The following is an 11,433-nucleotide window of genomic DNA, read 5'->3' on the forward strand; positions in this document are numbered from 1 at the left end:
AATTTCAGTGTAAAAAAGGGGTATGATATTCATATTTTATTGTATTTACTTAAAAAGAAATTTTTCAATAGAATAAACTTTGTCCATACAAACTTTATACAGTCAATATCGTTTGTAAAATTACTTCAATTTTGTTTCAAATTGAACCAAAATTTTTTTTTTTATTCGAATTACATTAATTTTAATCACATGTATTTTCTTTCGTTTCTCAGCAAATTTGAACAATATACATTAGATTTTTATTTTCATTTTTGTTTTATTCAACTTTTTATTTTATGATGCCTTCATTAATTTCTGGTGCTCAACTGACTTTGAATACATCTTAATTATTTTTTCAATCGCCCTCTGTGCCTATCAAAATTATCCGTCCCTTGTGGATACAATAAAGTTTGACGCCGGTTTCCCCGGGTACCTCAGATCGTCAGATTCAAGTATTCTACATTTATATATATATCCATACAAAATCTGTAAATTTCTTGAATCTCATTTGAAATACTGAAATCCATACAGAATTCCCTGCGGAAGTGAAATAAAAGAAGACTTTGAAATGTAAATTATTGTCCAAGACATACTTAATGGGGCTCTACTACATGTAAGTCTTAGAAACAGACCATTTTTAAGAGCGACCCATTTTCAATCACTATAAATCGGACAAAATTTCATCATGCATTAGACTATATGAATGGAATCTGTAGCGAGATGCAAATTTAGTGATTTTTCCTAAAAAGTCGATATGAGAGGTAATTTTAGCGATTGTGAAATACATAGAAAGAAAAGAGTAACCTCCAATATGTAATGAACTGTTAGCGATATTTAATGTTAACGATCTCAACAACCTCGCGAAATATGCCCAAATTGAATCCTCGCTAAAATTTCTGCTATTTGAATAGATATAAAATTTTTCTTAATTATTGTCTGATTGCGACTATTGATTACATTTCAGATCGAGTTTATCAATAGAAACAAATCTCGAATTTATTAAAAATTTTCTAATTGCTAGTTCTAGAAAAGGGGCCTTTGAATAAATATTGAACATTTTCTAGCCAAACTTGGCCTTTTATTAATGTTTAACATGTTCTTTTTCTCTAAAAAAAAAACCATGACTTCACACCTCTGATCATATTATTAAAAGCATTTTGTTTTTAAAAAAAACCTGCGATTTGATTGTTGATTGTGTTTTAAGTGTACGTATTCCAGACTTGATTTCTCAGTATGACGCTAACCACCCTCCCCCCCCCCCCCAAACACATACACATACAAACACACACAAGAACGTTACTACATCCTCTCAAACTTCATATTTTTTTTCAAAGGAAAAACAATTTTACTTTTTTTATATTTTCCTTGAAGAATATTTTTATAATTCTAAGTTAAATACATAATTTGTTGTTATTAAGTTTTGAATATTGAGCATGTTGAGTTTTTAATGTTCCATGTTATGCGGTATAAGAGACGCTGCTATAGTTTGAATCATTAATCAATGTAAATATATTTGAGCAGTGATCATATGAATGATTTCCAAGATATAACTGAATAGAAGTGTCTAACTTTGCAGCTATTGTTGTTTACCTACAACTTATAAATCACCTTTGCTGCAGTGAACAAAAACGTTAACATTTATTTTTATTTCCTACTATAATATCAGTCTTGCTGCAGTGAATTTATCAAAAACGTTAATGTTGATTTTCAAAATTTTCTTATTGTTAACAAACAATATGGCATAAAATATAATAATATATAATTATGAATCGGAACTGAGACAACCCGTAATCATGGTATATTGGCGACTTCGCGTAGTTAATTCGTTTGCGTTCAAGATTGCGTCATCGGGTTTCCCGCATTAATTGCTTCATCTGCGCATGAGCAGTTATCGGTAACTAGGGAAGAGAAAATCTTACGATCGTTTTTCACTTACGACATTGTGTCGATTCATGAATAGCTCGTAACTTAAATCTTAGGATTGTCGTAAGTTCAAGTCATAGTTTTTTTTTTTTGTGAATAGATGTCCAGTTGTGTATCTGAGCAGGAAAAATGTTAGGCTAGTCTATCGCAGGCACAGGGGCTTGCTCCCGGCGTGTAATAATTTATTAATTAAAAAAAAAAGATCATATACGGTAGTACTAAAATAAAATACTGTTTTAGTATTACCGTATATGATTATTTTTTTTTTAATAAATAACGTTAATTATCATTACACGCTGGGAGCAAGCCCCTGTGTCGCAGGATTATTTTCCAAACATTTCGATGTCTTACACACAGCAAAAGGAAAACACGGAAGTTACAAGTTGTAATCCGGACATTTTTTTTTATTTTTCTACGACAGAGGTTCGTTAATGAAAACGGTATAGTCATGCAGGCTTCAATGTCTTATTCATTCAAATCCTGACTATATAGTAAAACAATTATGGACTCTTTCTGTGGTGAATATGGTTTGTTATTCACCAGAGAAATATCAATATTGACCTCGGCTTCGCCTCGGTCAATATTGATATTTTTCTGGTGAATAACAAACCATATTCACCACATATTGACCTCGGCTTCGCCTCGGGCAATATTGATATTTTTCTGGTGAATAACAAACCATATTCACCACCGAAAGAGTCCATAATTGTATAATATTATATTATATACAAAGTTAAAATTATTTAGTCACCGCTAGATAAAATAGGTATACAGTAACTGCACTCTTTTACAAAATGACTTACCACTAAGGCCAAAATGCTATTTTACAAAGAATTTTCTTCCAAACAAAAGTTATGTTTTAAAATGATGCTAATCTCTCTCTCTTTCTTTCTCTCTCTCTCTCTCATTAAGTATTTTGAACGACCTCTAAGGTAAGCAATCTCAATAAGCATAATTAATTTTGCTAGATTTTCGAATCAGTATGAAAGTTTATGGATGTTGTCGTGAGTTCTTTTTGTCAAAGGAGTCTCAGATTACCAAAATATATTAATTACGTATATCATTTATTGATGTGTATTAAAACTAAATGGTTTTGTCATAAGATTTAATCTGTGTCTATATGCTTAACCTGAAGCAGTGTCATAAATCGTTAGGAATACATTATTATTATTAAGTCTGTTAAACAATTTTGCTAGTGATTGAAATTTCATCCAGATTTTGAAAATATAATTATGAACAGAAAATCGGTGTACACGAACATATCAATTAAGAAAAATTTCAACTTAAAATAGAACAACAGATGTCGTTTTAAAGGGCAGACTGTATTTTTTTTTTTTTGGGGGGGGGGGTTGATTTCCAGAAGTAATCCCTGTGATGTGTTGCATTTCCAGACGAATAACCTATTTTGCGTGCAGATAGGTAACCAATGAGTAAATACAAACCCTTCGTTAGTGCGTTCTAATTATTATCGTCTTCAGTCAATACATACACAAGTCAACTACCTTTCAGCACCACCGAAATTGGTATTGTTTTGCTATTCGTTCATGATGCTTACATGTGTACGTGTCTGAGTCTCATTAAACAAAAGACCAAAAACTTTATCTGATTTTAAAATCTCGCAAAATTAATACTGGAATTCTGTGAGAGATTGCTTGCCTAAAATATCGTTTAAAATATGTGGAATTGTCGGTACTATTTTATCAAACATATTTAGAAGACAGATTTTAAAAATAAATCTGAGAAATTTGAATTTTAAAAGTTTTTTATTATTCAAGGAACTTTCAAAATTATTTGAAAATTTAAAAAAAAACGTTAAATAGGGGTCACAAAATTTAGAAATTCATTGATTAGACATTGTAAAATTTCTATATATTTTCATATTTCTTTAAAATGGCATTTTAACGAAATAGAATTTAAATGTTGAAACTAAGAATAAAGTTACATCATTGCACATGCCAAATTTTTAGGTAATATATTGTTTTAAGAGCAGAATTCGATTGCATTGGAGGAAGTCCTCATTGAAAAGGGCTAAAAACAGATGACGTTGCAAGACGTCACGGAGTAGAGAATAGCATTTCAATTTTTGTATTGCACTCGGAAAAACTCCAAAATAAACTTTGTAAATGCTAAAGGAAACAGAAAATATATCAAGTGATTTCAGTATCCATGTTTTAATGGTAAAGGCAGTTTTTGAAGACACCCCTCTCCTATGACGGATAGAGTAAGTAATGTCATGGAAAGTGATGGACTTTTTACTACTACGAAATTTATGAAAGCAGTGTTATGAAGAAAAGTATTTGAAAATATTGACGAACTAGCATAATTTGCAACTTGAACAATTATTTGCAGACTACGTGTCATGTGGTATAGACACGTTTTTAGTTATAAAGTAATGCACACAAGACCAGTCGTGATTTTGTTGTGAAAACTCTCAAAACGTTATGTTTTGACGTTACAATGTTGTCAGGTGTGCTCATTGTTGACAAAACATAATCGTATTACATGATTGTTTTGTCAACAATGACAAATGGCTTTCAGAAATCACGAACGGTCTTTTATGCATTACTTTATAACTAAAAACGTATCTATACATGTACCACATGCATCATGGGTTTCATTTGGTCAAATGGAATGAAACTGCACACATCAACAAAATAAATGTTAAACCTGAATTTCTGAAAAATAATATGACAAAGGGCGACATTGTCTGCGTATTATTGAATGCTCGTCGAACTTTTGATAAAGATTGATTTAAATAAAAAATCGCAAAAATTACATTTTAGTCAGAGTCGTTAACCATGATGTAAGATAGACGCAAGTGAGTATAGTATCACTAGTTGTTTACAGTGATTTTTTTTTTCCATAACCAAGATAGCATAATGTATATAACAAGGAATACACCCCGAAGTATCAGCTTGTGTTATAGACAGTCGTTCTTTGGTTACCTATTGTGGTCCCACCCTTACCCTGGGGGAGACAAAATTAACTGATCATTGCAGTTGTTACATGTAATACATGGCGAGCCTTAACATCGCATAATACGTTCAGTTTCTGTAGAGATTTTACCATTATACCTCATGAATTATCACGCCATATGTATATAAAGGTGTTTTATAGCTTATTAAATTTTCGTGTTTATGTATATTTTGTATAGATTTATGTTCAATCCTCAATTAAAACAGTGATTTTCTGAATATCCAGATCAGATGTACTTCAGTGTTCCGAAACAATAATGAAAGCTTATACTTTTAAAATGTTATGGAAATGTATGTAAAACATTACTTCATTAGTACGTATTTCGACTCATTTTTTTTAAATATTGAATAGAGATTATTGTGTTTTCGTTGCATTAAATGATTTGAACTATGATACATACTTTGATATAAAGTTTGTTGACCACTAATACGACCAGAGGTACTGTGAGCACTGAGCTCACAAAATTATACCCCCGCCTCCCATATGTTTATAATGGCAAAGTCCATGTTTTGCTATGGGAGACCCGGAATAAGTGTCCGATGAAAAAGTAAAACAGGAGATCACAATGGCACTATGTAATAAAGATTCAGTGAAAGTATCATTAGATTTTATTCAGTGGTATAAGAGGAGTTGCGGATAAGAGATGGGTACCCCTCGATATTATAGAAAGAATGTCAGTGTTCTCTCTTGTACATGTGTTGTTGGAAACCCAAAATATGTGTCCAATCAAAAAGTAAGACACTTATTTCGGGTCTTCCAGAGCAAAACATGGACTTCGCCATTATAACCATATGGGAGGCAGGGGTATCATTTAGTGAGCTCAGTGCTCACATTACCTCTAGTTTAAATACAGATGCATTTCACATTTGTGAATGAAGTAATGATTTTAGCAAAGAATTATCAAATACATTACTTGATAATAACATATTGCAAAAATGTTGCCGAAGTGTTTAAGACTTTCAAGCATTTTAGTTTGATAATATGATACATCTTAAGGACCCTCTATACACCAGCGCAAAATGTTTTTTGGACACTGAGAAAATTATACTGTATAAATGTGTAAATATTGAGCTTATCTATTTAATTTTCAATATATGGTACGTTGCATTTACCCCCAGGAAAAATGTTCAAAGACAACAAAGTATCATTTAAACAGAAATAGCTGTTGTTTACTTCAGTGGAGAAAATACATACAAATAAAGTGTTCAATTAATTTATCCTGGCCTTTTAAAATACGTAAAGACTTGAATTGATCACAAATTGAAAAATACACTAAAAATTTCAATTTATTTGAATTCAGATCTAAGGGCAGATCACTCTAACTGCAGAAAAATACCACCAGATACCAGAATCAGAACTCTTTAGTGTGCAGTATAGAGAGGGTTCTAGGAGAGGAGTTTTTTTTTTCTTTTGCATCAATTTTAAATAAGAGTTATCCTTCCTAACCCTTTATTCCAAGGATTTCGTCTCCTTTATCATAAAGTACATGTAATAACTTAAAATAAACAAAAACTTACTGATCTTACACTTTATTTTAATTGTGTAATTCGTTGTTTTCAACATAATATTTAAAAAAAAATAGTTTTAAATAACCAATTTTGAAATTCTAGAGCTTTTTTTGACAATCAGAAAATATTTACCATTGCTCTTCTGTTAATTTTGCTTCACCTAAACTAACATTTCTTACTAAAAACAGATTACGTTTTATGTAATGAGTTTTTGATTTAATTTGATTGCAATTCATGCATTTTCAAATACAAAATTGAAATTAAAATCTGAAAATCATTTTGTAACATCGAAAGTTAATGCTTTCATATGTTTTCTGTTAGGGAAAATAATAGATAACAATCATGTAGGCGCAGCAACATACATCCTTTAAACTGCATGTTTGTTTGCTTATGGCTTTTTGTGCACCACTTCTTTGCTGTAATCTTTTTTTATAATTATGATTTGTAAGATTTATTTGTAGTTAGATTTTTGAACTTGTATTGGCTTGGATTTCTATTATATAACTAGTTTTCCTGTTTCTAATTAAATCTAAGTCAGATTTAAACAGTGTTTGATTGACTTTATATACCAACCAATTAAGTATTTGTGTTGTCTTTTACGTCATTTATTTGATTAAATGACATTGCCACTCATTTAAGGAATGTTTTTAAGTTTTGTTTGAATTATTGGTGTGTAAACCACACAGACCTGTCTCGTAGGCATATTTCATGAAGCACGCTAGCGCTTCATGAAAAAATATGCCTACGTGCAAGTCTGTGTGATTTACACACCAATAATTCACACTAAACTTAAAAACATTCCTTATATTTACATTTTACAATTTTAAAAGCACTAATAATATATTCAATATTTGAATTTCTTGCTGCCCTATATCGTTACATTTTTATTTACGTCTCTGTAGCCTCACTGTGACGTCATTTTAGCGCGAGTTTCACCGTGTATATTTCTACGCGTGAGTATACACGAAAATGACTTTCAAATCAATTTCACAGTTGGCTTAGCAGAAAAACACAGCAAAAGTAAATACGTTATTCATATTATTTTATAATGTACATGATCCAGCAAAAACGAGTGCGAATTTTTGACTTGAGTTGAACATAGCAACATTTGTGGATATAAAAGTAGATTATGGGTGTTTTACTTTGAAGGACTTTTTATTTCAACGAAATTTTCAAGAGCCAAGCTCTGCCCGAAAACGTTCACATTATGCCTCTAAATTTGAACTTAATCATTATGATAATGAATTTTCTGAAGGAACTTTGTTGTTGTCCATTGCTTCTTATTAAAGACAGGTCAATACTCATTTTATTTCTTTATTCTTCTCTCTATAGGATTATTGATCATATCATTTTTCCATCCTCCTCAATGGCAACTGAATAGTATTTTATCATTTGACAGCAACTAAAAAAGCATAAATGAATCCATGAGAAATTTATATACGGAATCCATGAGAAAACAAATCAGACAGTAACAGACTCTTTCTGGAAAATATTCCATGCCGAAAAGCAATGTTGGCAATGCATTTATATGTCATATCTAATGCAAATTTATTTTCCCTACACAATATAGACCTATTTGAATTCATAGAGAATTAAATCTAAAGTCACAAATTAACCCAAAAGGTGACAGTATCAATTAAAAAAAAACCATAATGACAGATATGTTCAGAGAGGAAACGCTAAGTAAAAGTGACATTTAAAGGTACATGTAAATCTTTTACCGTAACGGTACCAATGATGATGCACCAGATAAGCATTTTGACAAATTATGTATATTTATAGTTTTAAAAGAACTAGTAGAAATGTTTTTAGCAAACTTATCGATGTTGTATCTAATTACATTAAACTGTAAAACACAAGGTAGGATCAATTTTTCTTTTTAAAAATTACTTTCTTGCTTAGGAATATAACAATTTTATAATACATGTAACAATTGCTCAGAATGGTCATTTCCTAATCCTAATTTTATGAACTGCAAATAACAATTCTAAATTCGAACTGTTAATAATACTCATTATAGGATATTTACTATCCCTTTAGAAAGTAATGAAGTACCAAAATGAACCTATACTGCTATTTATTCAGATAGGTAAACAGAATGTTTAAACATTGATCTAGTTCAACATTCGTAGCTTTTAAACCAAAACCATTTTATCAAAATTTTCTTTGCACAAGATAATTTGCAGCACAAGGGTCAAACCTTTATTTTTCAGAACGATGGATATGATAAGTCAAAAAAAAAAATGATGTGGTTTAACGTAACAAAGGAATGTGATAGACTGCTCTTTATATATTAGCTTGATAATTTGATATGGACCAAGATAACATCAATGAGTCTGTCATTAGTTGAAAGAAAAGTGATACATGTACCAAAGATGTTACCAATAGCATTCTTTATCATTTATTTAGAAGGTAAGATTTATTATTCAATGAATATGTCCGACGGTAAAACCGTTAGGGCGAGTGCAGTTAACCAGTTTCATTTTTATAAAAATATTTATTTACTGTACAACTCCTTTCACCTCTCAAATATCGTTTTTCATTCTGCTTATAACGTTACACTCTTCAGTAAACTCCTTAAAAATTTAGTCAGCGTTTTCTCCATATCGTAAGTTTATTAAAAAAAAAACTTAAAAGGAATATTTTTTTATCTTTACCTAACTCCCAATACATCGGGATCGATATTCCGAACTTCTCGGATTTCTCCGACAAAATCAAAAATACCCGAGCCTTTAAAGTGACGAAAATATGACGTAACAAACAAAGTCATGTTTATTGAGGATGCAAACGATACATGTACTTTTGTTGCATTGAAAAATGCATTAAATTTTTGTTTGAATATTTTTCTAGTAATTCACCGCAAAGGATTATTGGGAATTTAGAATTTTTTCACGTGGCCCGATAAAAATGAAAGCGACTTTTTGCAGCTTTTGGCCTACCGAAACATCCCGAATGTGGTTGCAATCGGAACATTGACTCACCTCACTGCGCATGCGCAGAAGTCACCTCCTTCCTGTGTAACGTAAAGAAGGAAAATTTTCCTCTCCAGTACGAAAAAAAGATTATTGCGAATTACTGTATGTAAGTACTAAGTTATATAGTATTAACTACATGTAATTAACGAGGTTCGCTCCTGAGCTTTTGAGCAGATTCTTATCTTAACCTACATTTCAAAAATTCTGCATAATGTTTTAATTCTTACAATAAATTTGGATTCTACAATGCCAATTTAACTATATTCAGTTAAAACTCCATGATTAAATTCCATACCAAAAGTATTAAGTGAGGAACTATATTTTGTGGCGGAAGGATTTTTAGAAGAAAATGATCATTTTTTCTCTTTCGAAGAATTAAAAGTATGTTAAGTTTGGATTCCTATTTTTACATGTAGTCTGCACACATAGTTCTTTTGTGCAGTGGACTGTTTTATACTGGTCCTAAATTATCTATTAAAAAAACTGTCATGAATTCTATCATCATATTTGATAAATATAGCAAATATATTGTGGAAATGAAGAAAAAAATAGCCCTAATTTAAAGCTTAAAATTAGCACTATTTTAGTAATATTTAAAAATTAACGTCACAGACCCCCACTTTTAATTTTCTTTTCTGAATATATACGATACTTTTAATCATTCTTCTTAAATTCAGTAAAATGTCATTACTTTCAAATGATTTTTTTTGCTTGTTAAATTTTAATACCAGAAAAATGAAAATGTTTGAGTGCAAAAAGGTCAAATAATTGAACAGGCGGAGTAATTCAAAAATTTCTTCGTTGTTACAAATTTTAATGTGTCTATTTAAGATGAAATAAGACAATGTTTGTTCACCATAATTTATTTGAACAAAAAATATTGAAGGAAAAACTTTAAAAATTGATTTATGTGTAAGACGTATTTACAGTGCAAAAAGGTCAAACTAAATGCTCTGTAGCGCCAAAAGAAGCGCATTGACCCCCATTTTTTGTTTTGATTTTTAATAAAGCTATGTGTATAAATTATAAAAATATACTTGATAAAAAATTCTCATTACTTTTGATGGCAGGATCCAACCTCCTTAAATGAAAATTTTGATATAAACATTATTAAACTAATTTTATTAAATTTAAGGCGAAATCTTTCAATACACATATTATACAATTATGGACTCTTTCGGTGGAGAATGTTGTTTGTTATTCACCAGAAAAATATCAATATTGAGCGAAGCGAAGTATATAATAATATTGTATTTATAAACAAATATTATTTATAATAAATAATGATGATAAAGTTTAGCAGCGGCAGCATGATAAATAAAACATAACATACCCTATAAGGGGGGGGGGGTTAATACCACCAGACAACGAAGTTGAGGACAAATTATTTTCAGTACTTCCTAGGAAATACTTATTTCCAAAATTAATAGGTCATCCTCTTGTTATTTATGACCATAGCAGTGTTAGAAAAGGAAATTTGAAACAGGGGTTTATCCTCATCAATAAACCATTTAGAAGTTAACACATGATATTGTTATTGTCTATATTTTTGGCAAATTTATTAATCAGCCCTAACTATGCAGTGCACCAAAATTACCTCATATGCTGAAGTTAAAACCCCCTTTGGGCTTTATGGGATTTGATCATGTGGCTAACCCGTATTTAGTCTATTTACATCCCAATAAAACGCAAAAAATGATACCTTATTTCTTAAAAGAAATTTACCTCCTTGCTTTGATCTTGCCAAGATAATTTTTTTTTTGGTTGAAATCCTCCATGAGCTTTAGGAAGTTAAGTACTAATAAACAATATTAAAAATAGTACACACAAGCATGTAGATGTGACTGGCATAATTCATTCAGTGCATTTTAATGTACATTTATACTGCTTCAGGGTTGTCTGTAGTGAAACCTGGGGATCGGTTAATTTCCCCATCTATAATGACGTAATCCCTTAGTTATCCTGTTGTTACCCCTCAACACCATGATAGGGGAAGAATCCCAGACCCCTTTTACTTTCTTAATATCCGTACTATTGCAATTCTTAGAGGCAACCCTGCAATTTTGTGATAA

This window comes from Saccostrea echinata, unplaced genomic scaffold (genome assembly GCF_033153115.1).
Source record: "Saccostrea echinata isolate AGI-Se365-2 ecotype Australia unplaced genomic scaffold, CSIRO_AGI_Sech_v1 ptg000029l, whole genome shotgun sequence".
Taxonomy (NCBI): domain Eukaryota; kingdom Metazoa; phylum Mollusca; class Bivalvia; order Ostreida; family Ostreidae; genus Saccostrea; species Saccostrea echinata.